Genomic DNA, 15,842 nt, shown 5'->3' on the forward strand with positions numbered 1-15,842 from the left:
TTCAATTTGCTTGAAAAGAAACGTATGACGCTGTTTTCAAAGATGAATGAATAGAGATATGATATTTTCGCCCTTCCGATCAATAAACAAAAAAATACTACATTGACCCTATACTGTGATAATTTACTAAAAAGGAAGTTTAACTGCGGAACCTACCAGTTTTTTTTGAATTTTCTGATAAACGAATAAGCCACTCATCTTTGGTAAAAAAAACACTACAAATGATGAAAGATTAGATGAACTTTGCAGAAAGCAAACCGACACACCCAACTAAATTTCTTATCCCTGCATCAATAAATACAATTTTGAGCTAATGCAGTTTTGTTATTTGGATCAGTGGTTCTTACCGCCCGTCCGATTTAGAAACGACCAAAGTACGAGCACAACTCATCAGAGGTTCATGTTTTGTTTTTTTGTATATTAACTATGTGTTTGTATCACCAACAAAAAGATTTCAAATTGAACGTCAAAGTTGAATTTAAAATCTTTCTGTTCCAAGTTCTACAAAAATTTTCGATGGTTATGGGTAAACGCAAAGTATGCGCCATAAATCACTATTCAGCTACGGAAGACGAAAATAGTTACTAAAAAAAATTTAAATTTGTAAAAATATTTCCATGGCCAATTCAATTCTTTTCTTTTTTTTAACCTAAAATTTTGCATTTTCACATCATGCAAACATTTGATTTCTTAAAACTTTGGTGCTCTTCTACTTTTCTTATAGAGTCGTTACTGATTGCACATCAAGTGTATTAAGTACGCTCACCTGTAGTTTTTTGGTAATTCTTGTTAGTTGGAATTAATTCGTATTGTTGTCATGAATGAACAGGTAACAGTGTTGGGGTAGCTACGTAACTCACATTAATCTTATACGCCTAAGGAAGTCGAATTTTCAGCAGACAAAATTTGAAACAAGAATAATTATTGTATTAAGCAATTTTATAAACTGTGCAAAAAAAAAACAGGAAAGTTTATTTGTTGATGTTTATTCTATTATCATTATGATGTTTATCAAATTTTATGCATTCAGTTCATTTTATTAGGCTACTGGTTCATTAATAATGCGCTCACAAGTCATTTATTATGTTTTCTTGTAGAAACGTTTGGTCTTTAGCTTGCATTTTTAACCAGTGCTTTTCATTTTGCTGCACTAAGGAAAATTCCAGATTGAGCGAGTGATATGACATGCAACGGATGATGATGATGCTTATGATGTCTGGGCTACTATATACAAATTTTCGTAGTTGCAAAAGCAGTTTCAAAGGACAAACATCAAAAATGCTCTTATTGAAACCTTTATCTAAATCCGATTTCGGAAAAGATTAAAAGTCGTTTTGATACTGTCATGACTATACTAGTAGAGATGACCGGCTATGTCACATTTTGAAGCCTTAAAATACTGGGCCGACTGTTTCGTAGCAGTTCGGCAGACAAAACACATTATTTATGCCTTAAGAGTATGTAGACATGAATCGCGGGTTTGTGGACGTTGACTCAATGTAAAGAAAGTTTGTAAATTGAGAGCTGAAACCAGGGGCTCTATCCACTTTTAGAATTCGGGGGGGTGATTTTTGGACAGTGAGCTAAAATCGTCATAGTCATTTCAACTTCTGGGGGGCTGCGCCCCCCAGACCCCCCATTGCAGCATCAGCTTCTTTCTGATCGAAGCATAGGGTTTCCAAAGTCGTTTCACAAAGTATGTTTCGGAAAGGGCATTTTTGGGTAAGCAAACTGGTAGTCACTTAACAAGAAATATTTCTGGCACTGCAAATGAAAACTCGAACCAATCATTAACTACGTTTTTCGTGACGTGAAAAAGGACGAAAAGAAGATGATACAAAGCAAATCAAGTGCTGGATTTTCTATCAGCTGTTTGTTTGTTTGTTTATTTGTTTTTCATATTTTTACCCTGCATTGCGGAAAAGCGGACTTGAGCGCTATGCATCGGTGTACGCCTTCTGACGTACACCTGACCCACGCTGCAGCCGACGGCAATGTCTGTTTCCGGTTGTCTACTCTACTTATGACTTAAATTTGGTACTACCCATTACTCGAAATCGATCACTGAGTAGAGGCAATTATACTCATAGTGAAGTTTCTTCCCCAGAGAAACAACGGTAGCCACTTTAACAAGTCGAAATTCTGCCACTGAAATTGATTAGGATGAAACCGCCAACCAATCACAAGCTACGGTTTAAGTGACGTAAAAAATGGCGAAAAGAAGATAATAGAAAGCAAATTAAGCTGGTTGGCTTAAGGGTTAGGGTTAGGGCTAGAAAGTAGTCATTTCATTGACGCGGGTTCGATTCCCACTACTGCTATTGCTCTTTTTCTTCTGTAATTACCAAATAAAGTACAAAACAAGCATTAACTCTCTGGATGAGTGCGAGAAGGATCACAATTGGACGGTAGCCTCTTATAACATGTTGTGATTGGTTGGCGGTTGCATTCTAATCAATTTCAGTGGCAGAATTTCGACTTGTTAAAGTGGCTACCAGAAACAACAGCAAGTGCGGGGGGGTGGAGTCGAACATGCAGGCTCTCGACGGCGAGCCCAACGCGCTAACCACTCGGCCACTGCTGCCGACTAAGTTGGCAGCTGGTTGGCTTTTTAGGGGTTAGGGTTAGAAAGTAGTCATTTCATTGACGTGGGTTCGACTGCTATTGCTCTTTTTGTTCTGTAATTACCAAATAAACTTCAAAGCAAAGATTAACTCTCTGGCTAAGTGCGAGAAAGTCACAATTGGACGGTAGCCTCTTATAACATGTTCTAATTGGTTGGCGGTGTCATTCTAGTCATTTGCAGTGGCAGAATTTTTTCTTGTTAAAGTGGCTACCAAGCAAGCTAAGTTAAAACACAGTGTAAACGCCTGGCTTGTAGTTCAGGGTTGCCAAACAAAAAAATCATATTGAAATGAAATATATATTCATATTGATAAAAAATTCAAAATGTGCCAACAGCGAAAATATATTTTTTTAAAATTGATCAATAAAATATCACAAAACCTTTTCAAAGCCAAATGAGTGGGGGGGGTGATTTTGCATTGATCACCCCCCCACTTCAATTAGTGGGGGGGTGATCACCCCCCTCACCCCCCCTTGGATAGAGCCCATGGCTGAAACATTGCGCAGCTGGACATTTTGCTTGATGGGAGTGAACCATGAAGTTAACTCATACGCAGTTAGTCACAGCATAAGCAAGTCTAGCAGCTAGAGTGAAAAGGAAAACAATATAGTCGCACAATATGTGCACTTGTGCAGTTAGTTTTCATGTGATATTCTCAAGCAACATAGCACAGAAAAGTAATGCACGGAACCGAAATTATGTAGCTGATTACTGAGCAAATCAAGCTTCTGATAATGCAATGGCTACCGACCTAGTTGTATCTTCACTTCAGCATACTTTTTAATTGCTACTGTAGCCTACTTTAACTTTGTAGTCAGTTGACGAAAGGAAAGCAGGTTAACTTCATGTTTGCAAAACTAAACTAGATAAACTAATCGTTTTCTGTCAGCAAAATATTGTAACTCTTTGATCAATGTATGAATCGTGATGCAAGTCTTGGCATGTAGGATAGCCTATACAATTATACATGACCACGAATCGGTCATGATCTGTAGTTCACATGTTCAAGTAGATGATGGACTTGTTCTTTCATTGCATTTTATAGAAATTAAGTGACAAAATGTTTAACAAATGCGTTGCGTTTAGTTGCAAATCAGGCTACTTTACTTCTGCTACCAATATTTCTAAGTTTGCTTTTCCTCTGGATATTGTGTAGTGTTGCTGCCGCAATGGATAAAATTTGTTAACCGATCTAACTGGGAGCCTACAAAAAAGTCTGTTTTGTGTATGAAACATTTTGAAGAGAAATTTGTAAGTTATGGTAAAAGAAATAACCTCAAGTGGCATCTAAATCCAGTTCCGACAGTTCACTCAATTCAAGCATTAAAACGACTTCACGCCATCAGCTTTACCAACTCCAGCACCAGCAGCACCTCCACGAAAAGCACCCAAAATTCGTATAAAACAACTTGATGAACTGGTAGACTTCTCGCAGAAAAACAGAATATCTTATTTTCAGTGACATAACTGAGGCACACTGCCCAGATGGTTTCCAGTACTGTCGGGAATAAACCTTTTTGATTTTTTACAACATTATTTCTGACAAGTTCTCTGGCTTTCCCCAGGTTGCTGAAGCTGTTAGTACATCGAAATTTGCATGTGCAAAAAGATTTGTTGCAAAGGGATATTCATTTTTGGAAAGAGGATCTAGCTGCAAGTGATCCATGCATTTCAAGCTTTGAAAAGTTTCAGGAAGATGTGGATGAAGTTGCCATAGAAATGTTTGACGTCCCTGGACGCAACATTATCTTCTAATACTGCAAAAGTTGGCTTTACAATAGCCGGTTATATTGCAAAAAACTTGTTAAATGCTCCAAATATGCAATGTGCAAAAGTTTACTTACAGCTGATTCTGCAGCTAAAGCTCCTTTGTACTTTCAGCTTTTGTCAAGGGGGGCATCAATGTGCCTTCTCAGCCACTTTCTGATTTTGTTTATAGTGCTTTTGCTGCTTTAGATGTTGTTGAAGAAAAGGTACGCAGTTACGTGGATTGCCTTGTCGAAAAACTATGCAGTAGCCTATGTTTCCAAAAAATATTTTTCTCCGGTGTAAAGTTTACATGTGAACTTTGCATCGAAAATTGTTGTTAATATTTATTATAATAATTACCAAAAGATTATAAATGAGTCAAAAAGAAAGGATAAAATTGTAGCATTTAAGAAAAAGCAAAAGTAGTTTAAGATTCTATTGTAGTTATGGGATGTCTTTTTTTCGTCACCATGATCACTATCGTCTTTGTAGTTTCCCCCCCCACTTCATTGAATAAAACATATATCATTATTTTCGCATGTCCTTACACTATTTCTGTTGTAAAAAAAAAATAGTCTGTGCTGTTTGTTATTGTTTATTTTGAGATGTTTGTTCACTTACAAATTATTAATTTGCACCATTTATTATGTAATTTGGTAATGCAATATGTCTAAATGTAAGGTTAGGCACCTGTTAAATGCATTAACAACGTCTAACAAGTCTGAAAAATATCTCCTATGTTGTACCCCATGCCAGTAAGAGCAGTTTCTTTGTTAGTCAAAATTTCAAGTATTTTTCTATCGGCCCGTTGTAAAAAGGCCTTCGTATGTGATTGCGTTTACCACACATTGTGTTTCGCTGGATGCCGCATTTACAGCAATCAATCTCAGCTGTCATCATTGGTAGTCACCAGTAGCGTAGCCAGGAATTTTGAAAGGGAGGTTTTGACCACCCAACGGCGGGGGGTCTGGGGGGCCTCACCATAAAAATTTTGAAAAATTACTTTGAATTTGATGCATTCTGAGAGCATTTCCAACAAAAATGTGCGTACAAATATTCCTGTAAAATGGTGCTGTCTGGTAGCATAGCAAAAGGATAACATCATGTTTTCTTCGGCATTTTTCGGAAAAAAAAGCTATGTCTCTGTGTTTTCTTGTTGCTAATTCCTGGCTGAGATGTTTGAATGTTTGGTATTGGCAAAACTTGCTCTTTTAATGCAATTTTGTTTAAAATTAGGCAATTTTTTTTTAGACTGAAAGCATCATTCTCAATATCGTGACGTCACACGCGTGCCAAAGGGGGGGGTTGTAACCCCCAAAACCCTCCCCCTTGGCTACGCCACTGGTAGTCACGTTTGATTAGTGACGTGCGCATAACTTTGAAATGCTTTTCGCTTTAGTGTCAATGAGTTGTCTAAAGCACAGGCTTTTTAAAGTTAGCACAAGATAGACCAAATTGTCAATTTCGATAATACCCTACAATCTTTAAGTAAAGAAACTTGTCAACTCTGATAAAATTTGGCAACACCGAAGTCGGGATAGGTTTGTTAAAATTTGTGAGGTCGGAACCACGTCATATAGACCTATGTCTGGTTTTACAGCTCTGATTAAAAGGCAAATCAGGACAATTGTACAAAGGCCAAAAATAGCCATTTGGTTCAACTGCACGATTTCTTTATGAATCTAAAAAGTTTAAACAGCAAAATGGTGTGTGCATTCCAGATCGTATGCGTGATACGGTACGCGAAGGATGCTCTGCCTGGGTCTATACACAATCTTTAGTGATCACAGAAACAAAAATATACCAGTTCACATCAAAATCTCTAATAATCATCATCAACAGTATCATAGCCGATGCGGCCTTTGATGAACTAGATGCTCAGTTCGTAAATTTTTCCAGTGTTCCCTTTGTCGCGCAGTGTCCCAAAGTGTTCTTGGTTGGCTGATCGATGTATTGAAATTGGATATAAATGTTGTTCGTTGTCTGCCACGAGCACGTTTCCCGAGAAGGCGGCCGCTTAGACAGAGATTTTCGAAATCTTCCTTTCTGATAATGTGACCGAGAAATTTGAGTTGCCTTTGAGTTATGTTGTTCAATAGTTCCTTATCTTGATGTACTTGGTTTAAAACTTCTGCATTTGTGATGTGATCAGTATATGAAATCCTGAGCATTCTCCTGTAAAACCACATTTCAGCTGCTTCAATGTTACGCCTAGTTTCTGTGTTGAAGGTCCATGTTTCACAACCATACTGGAGAACAGACCACACTAACACTTTGAGAAGTCGCACCTTCAGAAGAATAGAAAGCTTGCGATCCAATAGAATAGGTCGTAGTCTATTAAAAGCGTCTTTAGCTAGGCCTATTCTTCTTCGTATCTCTTTCTTACATCGTGCGTCCGCTGTCAAGAGAGAACCAAGATAGTTGAAAGAAGACACTTGTTCAATTGTGTTGCCTTCCTGGTGAAGTGCAAAGTGGGGTTCAGGACTTTGTTTGGAGATAGTCATGCATTTTGTTTTTTTGTCATTAATTTCAATTCCATATTTTGCACTGATGTCTGAAGTTTTGTTCATCAGTGTTTGTAAACCGTCCGGGGATGTCGCTATGAGCACAATGTCATCAGCATAGCGAATATTGTTTAATGAGATGCCGTTCACTAAAACTCCTTCATCAATACCTTCTATTTCTCTGAGAATCATTTCACTATACAAGTTAAACAGATCTGGTGACATCACACAGCCTTGTCTGACCCCACGTTGAATTTCAAAATATCTAGACAGACCTTCCGGTAGGCGAACTGCAGCTTGTTGTTGGTAATACACATTCTTAATTATGCGCAGGTCCTTGTGATCAACGTTAATGTTGTTCAGCATCTCAAAAAGCTGTTCGTGACGAACTTTATCGAAGGCTTTTTTGAAATCTACAAATGCTAGATATAGGTCTTGTTGGACTTCGATTGCTCTTTCACCAAGCATTCTCATCGTAAAGATTGCGTTGGTTGTTCCCCTGTCTTTCATGAAGCCAAATTGATTGCCCCCTATTTCTGGAAGCAATTGCCTTCTTAAGCGTTGGAGGATGATCTTTAGCAGCAATTTCACAGTGTGTGAGATCAGACTAATAGTGCGATGTTTGTCACAATCAAGTGTTCCTGGAACTTTGGGTAGTGCAATGAATACTGATTTCAACATGTCCTCAGGAATCACACCACTTTCATATATTCTGTCTAAGAGCTTCCATATGATGTCTATTCCTTCTTCGTCCAGGGCTTTAAGCATTTCCACACAGATTTCATCTGGCCCAGCTGCTTTTCCTGTTTTCATTTGATGCAGAGCCCACTTAACTTCGGCTTTCAAGATCGGTGGACCTGTCACATCTCGAGATGCGTCTTCAGTAAGCTTGCTTCTGCTCGCATCCCGAAAGAGGTCCTGTATATATTCCTCCCATCTCTGAGTTACATCTTTTGGGTCATGAAGGATGTCTCCATTTGCCGCTCTGATACACTTCGATGTTGGTGCTGATTTTTTGCCTACAAGCTCGTTTATCTTTTTGAACATGTTTTTACCATCAAGTCGAAGTTTCTCAATTTCTAGACATTTTTCTTCAAGCCATTTTTCTTCTAGACATTTCTCTAATAATACAATTTCATAAAAAATTTGAAAATAGTTTTTGATACTGTCGTTAAAAATAGCGTTTACTTCGCATTATGTTTCGCCGGTTTCCGCTCGTGCAATCGATATTACAATTGTTATCAACAACAAACATGTTTGATCAGTCACGTGTCAATGACTTTGAAACGCTTTTTGTCGAGTGCACTCGACACAGCGCGTGCAAGTTATCACATTTTTAAAATTCTGCTCTACAAAACTAATCCTTTATCAACAAACTTCAGTGACTTTGCTTTATTTGCTAATATTTAAAGTGTCTGAGTTGGAGTTCAAAAATCTTTTCTACAAAAAATAACTTTTTTCTTCTCATGGTTGGTCATTTGAACTTATTTGGTGACAACTCGGCCGCTACATTTCTGGTAATATCTGCTACCGTTAGAAACAACTTCATATAGACTTTACAGCAGGGGTGCACAGCCTTTTTGCTATTGCCGGCCGCATTCAGATTAATCCTATAAAGCACGGCCGTTAGTGAGTTTTAAATGTTTTTTTTTTTTTAAATTTGCGTTATCTTAGAGAATAATTTATTCATTAATATCTACTAAACTTATCAAACTTATACCTAATAGTGCCATGAAATATTAAAATGGACGAAGAAATTAAAATTAATCCCACTGGATTTGATACTTGAGTTTGGCGTAAACCAACCCATACTGGTTTGTTTTTGAATTTTGATTCATTATGCCCATCGAAATGGAAATCTGGTTTGATCATGTGCCTATTAGCTCGGGCTAAAATGATTTTCTGTAATGATACCCTTTTTAATATTGAAACAGAGAAATTAAAACACTCTGATAAGTTGCTGTTGATTGGAAATAATAAGGAATACACTAAATTGGGGAGAAATTTCTTGGTGATTTGGAAAATTCGATCACACGTACACTGTAGCCTTAGCAGGCCCGGATTTAGGGGGAAGCAGAGGGTGCAGGTGCCCCGGACCCCCCTTTGGAAGGGCTCCACGACGTGAAAAAAATGTGATTTTGTGCTATTATTTTTTTTTTCAGCATTGAAGTTTCTGCAAAATGCTGTGCTGGATTAATGCTGCTGTAGACGTGGAGGTGGGTTTCGCTCCATAGACGCGAAAAAAATTTTTGCACCGGTGCCCCCAATCTAAAAGTGCCCCGGGCTCCCCATCAGCTAAGTCCGGCCCTGACTGTAAGTAAACAATTATACTCAAAAACATAGAAAACCAAAATTATCCCAATATATAAAAACAGCCTTCAGCATCTGACAACGCAGCTTATAAAATTTCTTGCCTTAATCTTGCGATTACAGTCGAATAGGCTACCACAACGTGTTGAAAATAATAACCAGCTGTATTTCAGTAATCCTTTCTACAACATGCGGCAACCCAGCCAGTCTCCAACCAGAAGAATGCAAGAAATTTCATGATTTAGACGCTTGATGAAATTGTGAACAATATCAAGGCACTGCAAGTATTTCATCCTTGCGAGAATTTTGGTTTTAGAGCAAATTTATGCGAGAAAATGAATTTAGATGGGATTCTTTAGGGTGTTGGGAAAAATTGATGATTTGGTTTTCAATTTAGAAACATTTATGAAATAGACTATACAAATAAGGCAATTTCACGTGTTAGAAAACAACTGCACGTCCAGCAAGCTGGTACTAGAGAGAAGCCCAATTGCGGATCCTTAGGATGCACTGCTTGGAAAATCTATGTTCAAGGAAAATGTACGACGAGTCCAAATTGCATCTAGTTATCGTGTTGCATTCTTCATCTTTCAGAACAAATACCCGCCCCAGCAAGCTGGTGCTAGAGAGAAGCCCAATTGCGGATTGCCTGGGAATTTTATATTCAAGAAAAATGGACGACCAGTCTAAATTACATCAAGTTATCGTGTTGCGTATTGCGATTTCGGATATCAAATCTTCCTCAGTAGGCCTACATCAAAAATTCAAAACAACTTAAAAGGTTGTCCTAAGTAAATTTTGGTAGGAAGAAAATTGTATAAGTGATAAATAGACACTGAAACCCAGAAATTTTCATTGCAAAATTTCAAGAAAATTGATTTCATATTTTTCCCAACCGTTTTGTGCCACCTTCTTCCTGAAACCACTTTGAGTTGCTTTAATTTCATTTTCAATAACTTTTCTGTTCTTCCGAGAATAACCCTTGGCAAAATGTTTGGCAGCCTACGACTGTGGCTTCTGTCTTCTTTGTCAGTCTGACAAGAATGGTTTTGTTCATTTCCAGTTTCAGACAGAGCTCTTATCATTTCTGTTGTTATTTGATGTTTGCCAAAAGCTTTTTGGTTCTTCAACTTATTGATAGCTCGGTCAATCTCAGATTTCTATAGTGGTTTAGACTTTTTTGGGCAGAAATACAAATTGATTATTTACCAAGATGCTGCACTGATTTGTAGTCTGTTCAGTTTTGATTTCATGGTGAAGTTCCAAAATGCGTAGCTCCAGTTGCATAGCCCAAGTTGTTATTATGCTCTGAAAGAGCATCTTTGATACTTTTATTACCGGTCTTCTCTCATCTATTAGAATGGTTTGAAGAGCAAATTTCGTTTTGTGCGTTTTGTTTTGTGCGAGTTTCGTTAGCAAGTTTCGAACTATTTTTGTTTTGTGCGTTTCAATCTTTGTGTACCTTTATGAGTTTATGACAACAGAATGCGTATTAGTAAATTGGAGGTGGATAGTCACATAATGGAGAGAATCTAAATATAAAAGCACAAAATTTTCCATAGAGCAAGTTTTTCTCCTCCCGGTTTCTTGTACATGAAAATTTCTCCTTTTACCCGACGTAAGTCATGACGGAAGTTCACCTTTGAACTCTATTTTGCAATAACACTGGCAAACAAAAAAAAACTTTTTTCCGAGTGCTGAAGATATTTTAACGTTTTCTGGGCAATTTTGGAACACTGAATCCGAAAATAACATCCGTTTCTTTGAATTGGCTCCAGTTTTTGAGATATCAATATTGTCAAATTTTGGCTAGATGACCAACATAAGCCATGGGCACCTCATACTGTCTGTAAAGCATGTGTAGAAGGCCTGAGAAAGTTGATTAAAGGTACACTTAAAAATCTTAATTTTGGTGTACCAATGGTTTGGAGAGAACCAAAAAGCCATTTCAATGACTGCTACTTCTGTTTGGTACACCTACAGGGATTCAATCGTCACAAGAAAAGCACTACTTGGTATTACCCAGATTTAGAATCTGCTCGATGACCTGTGCCTCACTGTATGCAAGCGCTTGTGTCTGAATTTAGTGATTTACTTGACATAGACATGGGATATGATGAGTTTTATGAAGAGGTAGAAAGCTCTGCAAGTGACAGCGGTGGAAATGTATTTGAAAGTATTTCAGCTATTCCACAGACATTCTAACAGGAGAAGCTGAGTGATCTCATTAGGGATCTCAATTCTCAACCTATCCAAATAAGCAGAGAAATTTTGGCATCCCGACTCAAAGACAAAAACTGTCTTGGAACCGGAGCTTCCATAATATTTTACTGTGCGAGAGAAAAATAATTGCTTCCATGTTTTTGCCAGTAAGATGAATTTGTTTACTGCAAAGACATCGCAGAGCTTTTGCTGTAAATGAGAGTAGGCTACCACAATATAGAGCTCAAGAGTGGCGCTTGATCATAGACAGTTTGAAAAGAAATTTAAAGTGTGTATTGTTACATAACAGTAACAGATATACATCTCTCCCAATTGGCCATTCAACAAAACTAAAAGAATAGGCTATTAAAAAGGTATTACTGATGAAGCAGTTTTGTTGATGTTGATGAAGATGAAGAGGAAGCAGTTTTTTTTTGTTGTTGATGAAGCAGTTTATGAAAGCCTTGCCTACGACTGACGACGGCTTCAATTATATTTGCAAAGCATTTCCTGCTTTACCATCGAAAAGCTGAAAGCAGGCATTTTTGATAGCCCTCAAAGCCGCAAACTCATAAAAGATGCACGTTTTTGCAGTCTATGACAGACAAGGAGTCTTGCATGGCAATCGTTTGTTTTAGTCACACAGAAATTCCTTGGAAACAAAAAGCTGAAAATTACCAAGAATTGGTGGAAGATGTGCTTTTCAAGTTCAAAGATTTAGGTGTGAAGATGAGTGTCACTATTGTTCACTATCTCATCAGCCACTTAGATTGTTTTTCTGCAAACGTTGGTGACCTAAGTGAAGAGCACGGAGAAAGGTTTTATCAGGATATTAAGGTCATAGAAGAGCGGTACCAAGGCATGTGGGATGCCCACATGATGGCTGTCTACTGTTGGAGTCTCCAACGTGACTGTTTTGCCACATCACATTCAAAAAGTCTTACAAAAGAAAATTTGTAAACATCGAATAATCATTTGAAGTCATATGATTGATTAATGTGCTTTAACAATTTACGAAATGTAGGCTACTTCGATTGTTGCTAAAAGTAGAGTTTGTGCTTTAACGCTACCTGTTTTTGTAAACGAAAATCTGTTCTTTACTGCAAATATTGTTTAATTTTTTTAATTTTTGCTTGATTTTCACATAAAACATGATTTGCCTATAAAAGGCTCTCTGCAATAACAATTGTCATATTTCACAGAATCGCATCAAAAATGCAAGAATCAGGTATGGACTGGACATGCTTGTAAAAGACAAACAAGGTCTTATCAAAGTTATAGCATAAAGAAAATACCAATGTCAAAAATGCATATTTTTAGCACTTTTTTGGAGTACAACCATGACATATCTCAAAATTTAGAGCCAATTCGTAAAAACCAAGGTCATTTTCGGATTCAAAAGCATCAAAATACCCCAAAACCGTTAAAACTTTCTTGGCACCAAAATGTGTGTTGACCAGTGTAATTATTTCATAACAATACAACATTTCAAAATGTTGAAATAATGCCAAAATGAAGTTTAGCAACTTAAGCACTGCTTTAACAATCTACTTTCATCATTAATGAGTCACAAAGCAGTATCAGTGAAACATTTGCAAAGTTTGGCAAGTAGAACTCAAACAGCTTGTTACCGCATTTGCTGAACATATTAACAACAAACAACTAAAACCTAATTTCTCAGAATGTGAAACAAAAGTGTTTTCCCTGTGTTGTACAAGCGTTATCTGATGTTAAACAGCTCTATTATTTTTGTAGCTAAAAGTTAAGTTTTAAATTAAAAAATGAAGCAGGTTAAATTAAAATTGTCTGGAGTCAAATTACTAAGATATCATTTCTTTTTTTGTGTGTAATCAGTGTAGCATGTTTGGACAAACATGCATTAGGCCAAAGGTTTGGGAACCTTTTTGGAAAGAGAGCCATAAAAGCTACATATTTGTACATGTACTGAAACAATGAAAACTATCAATACTACAAAAAAGTGCTCAATGCTAAGCAAAAAAGCAAAGCAGAGCAAATTAAATCAAATATAGTTATTACTATCTGAAGCCTTTACAAATTGTTTCACCTAACGGATCATCAGAAGGTCTTATTCAAATAGAATCATGTACATGTACATTAGGGTGAGGCTGGTGCCCCGACTTTTTTCAATCACCTCTACCTTTTTTTTGGTGGTGAGGTTTGATGAATAAAGCAACATGGTGAAGTTTTACAAAAATCGAAATTTGTTTAGGGGTCGCAATATGCATTTTACTATTTTACCCCCCATGAGATTTGACGAGACTGGTAAAACTGTCATATCTCGACTTATAAGTATCATAGGAAGTTGGCTTTGTGCTTAAAAGAACCGCAATGACCTATTTCCTATAGGTGTTATTAAGCATTTTAACCTGTAAAACGTTTACTTTTTGAGTTATTGCAAAAAAACTGGTTTTTTAGGCATTTTAGAATAATTTTTAGCCTAATACCTTATAACTTAATGTAATTAATGAGCCAGTTTGGATAAAAAAAAATGTGTAACCTCTTTATTGTTCTTCAAATTTACTGCTGGAGAAGACTGTAATGATGGTTGCATCTTCAAAAGACCCTAGATGTTTTCTCCTGGGGACAGCTCCTATTATAAAGATACGAATCCCACAACTTTCCAAAATCGCCATGGAACTGGATTTGGAAAACCAAATTTTTCAAAACTGAATAAAGATGATATTGACAATCTAAAGCTCACCAACTTTATTGGTCAAGACTGTGGAAAGTTTTTTTCAATACTGAGACTAAACAAGGGCTTGTTAGATGTGCCTATCGGTGAATGGAACGACACCTAATCATACCGTGATGGTTTAAGAATTGTAAACTCTTTAAAAGTGTGTCAATGTTTGTGTTGAGCGTTGAGTTAAAGTTGGTGCAGACTTCTTAACTGCGGCTAAGATCGAGGAATGTTATCAGAACATACTCCAAGTTGTCGAGATGAAAAGCGGGATGAAAATTGATTTCTTCAGTGTTGTATGTATCATAGAAACAAATAACGTATTGCTCGTAGGTTTGTTCTTCTGCAGTGTAGCAATATGAGCATAATTTGCATTTTCCAGCTGACTTTCCCGGAGCCATTAGTTTTGTTTCAAATGTACGTAAGCTAGGCCAGGCCTACATGCATTCACATCTTGTGTATCAATTGGAGCTTTTCCTAAAACTGCACTTTCAAATGTGATGATAAATCGATCAGAAGTGCCAAATTAGAACCCATTCTTGTTCATGAAATTCTGCAGCAATGATGGTCTTATTTTCAAAGAACGTTGCTATTTCTTCCTTCAACGTGTAGGCTACACTCTTTTTAACATATCGTCTCGACTGAGCCAGCAGACGATTGAGTCAAAAGAAATGTTCAAAAGTTTGACGGGTGTTATGACGATTCGCATCATGAATGATATAGAAGTCACCAAAGAAGCAGAGAAAATGAAACATAGCCTATGTTACAAGCACATTAATCAAAAATTGGGGATTCGGTTATAAAATAATATATCACTAGTCGGGTCATAGACTATAATACTATAATTTATAAAGCGGCTGCGGGCCGGATGATTTTCCTTGGCGGGCCGTAGGTTGCTGACTCCTGATCTACTATAATACTATCATAGGTAATAAAAGTACACAGTTTTGTATGCACTAATACTGAAATACTCATAAATACTTGATAAAGTCAATTGGTCAATGCCAAAAACCAATAGGTACTCAGAGATAGTTTTTGCTTTCTTTGGTTTGGTAGCATTTTGCGATCATTCTCGACAATTTGGAGTTTGTTCTGATAACGTTAAGCCGCAGTTAAGAAGTCTGCACCAAGTTTAACTCCCCGCTCAGCACAATCATTGACACACTTTAGAGAGTTTACAATTCTTAAACCATCATGGTATGATTGGGTGTCGTTCCATTCACCGATAGGCACATCTAACAAGTCCTTGTTTAGTCTCAGTATTGAAAAATGACATGAAATCTCTCTCAGTTTATCTCCATTTGGCGACTGCATCTCAGCAAAAACAAAAGTGTGGCAGCAGCTTTCCACCTCAACAATCGGGAAGCTGATCGTGAGCTACACGTCCAGAACAACGGAAAATCTCTCTCCTTCTGCCCCGAACTAAGATATCTTGGGGTGATACTGGACAGATCGCTCACATACCACCACCATTTGGAGTCACTGCGCAAGAAACTCACATCCGGCGCTGCGCTACTCAAGCGCCTGGCAGGCTCTAGCTTGGGGGTGAGGGCTGACACTTTGCATATAGCAGCCTTAGCCCTTATCTACTCTTCAGTAGAGTACTGTGCACCTGTTTGGTGCCACAGTGCTCACTGCCATAACATCGACACTGCCATAAACAGCGCATGCGCACAGTGACTGGATGCCTGCATCCCACAACATTGGACAATCTGCCCATTCTCGCTTGCATCCAACCCGCTGAGCTTCG

General features: G+C 37.6%; 1 pseudogene; it reads left to right on the forward strand.

Moving 5' to 3' along the window:
* Positions 1-10,782: 10,782 nt before the first annotated feature.
* LOC145787245 (uncharacterized) lies at positions 10,783-11,607 on the forward strand (annotated as a pseudogene).
* Positions 11,608-15,842: the final 4,235 nt, after the last annotated feature.

Source organism: Aplidium turbinatum, chromosome 18, assembly GCF_918807975.1.
Source record: "Aplidium turbinatum chromosome 18, kaAplTurb1.1, whole genome shotgun sequence".
Taxonomy (NCBI): Eukaryota; Metazoa; Chordata; class Ascidiacea; order Aplousobranchia; family Polyclinidae; genus Aplidium; species Aplidium turbinatum.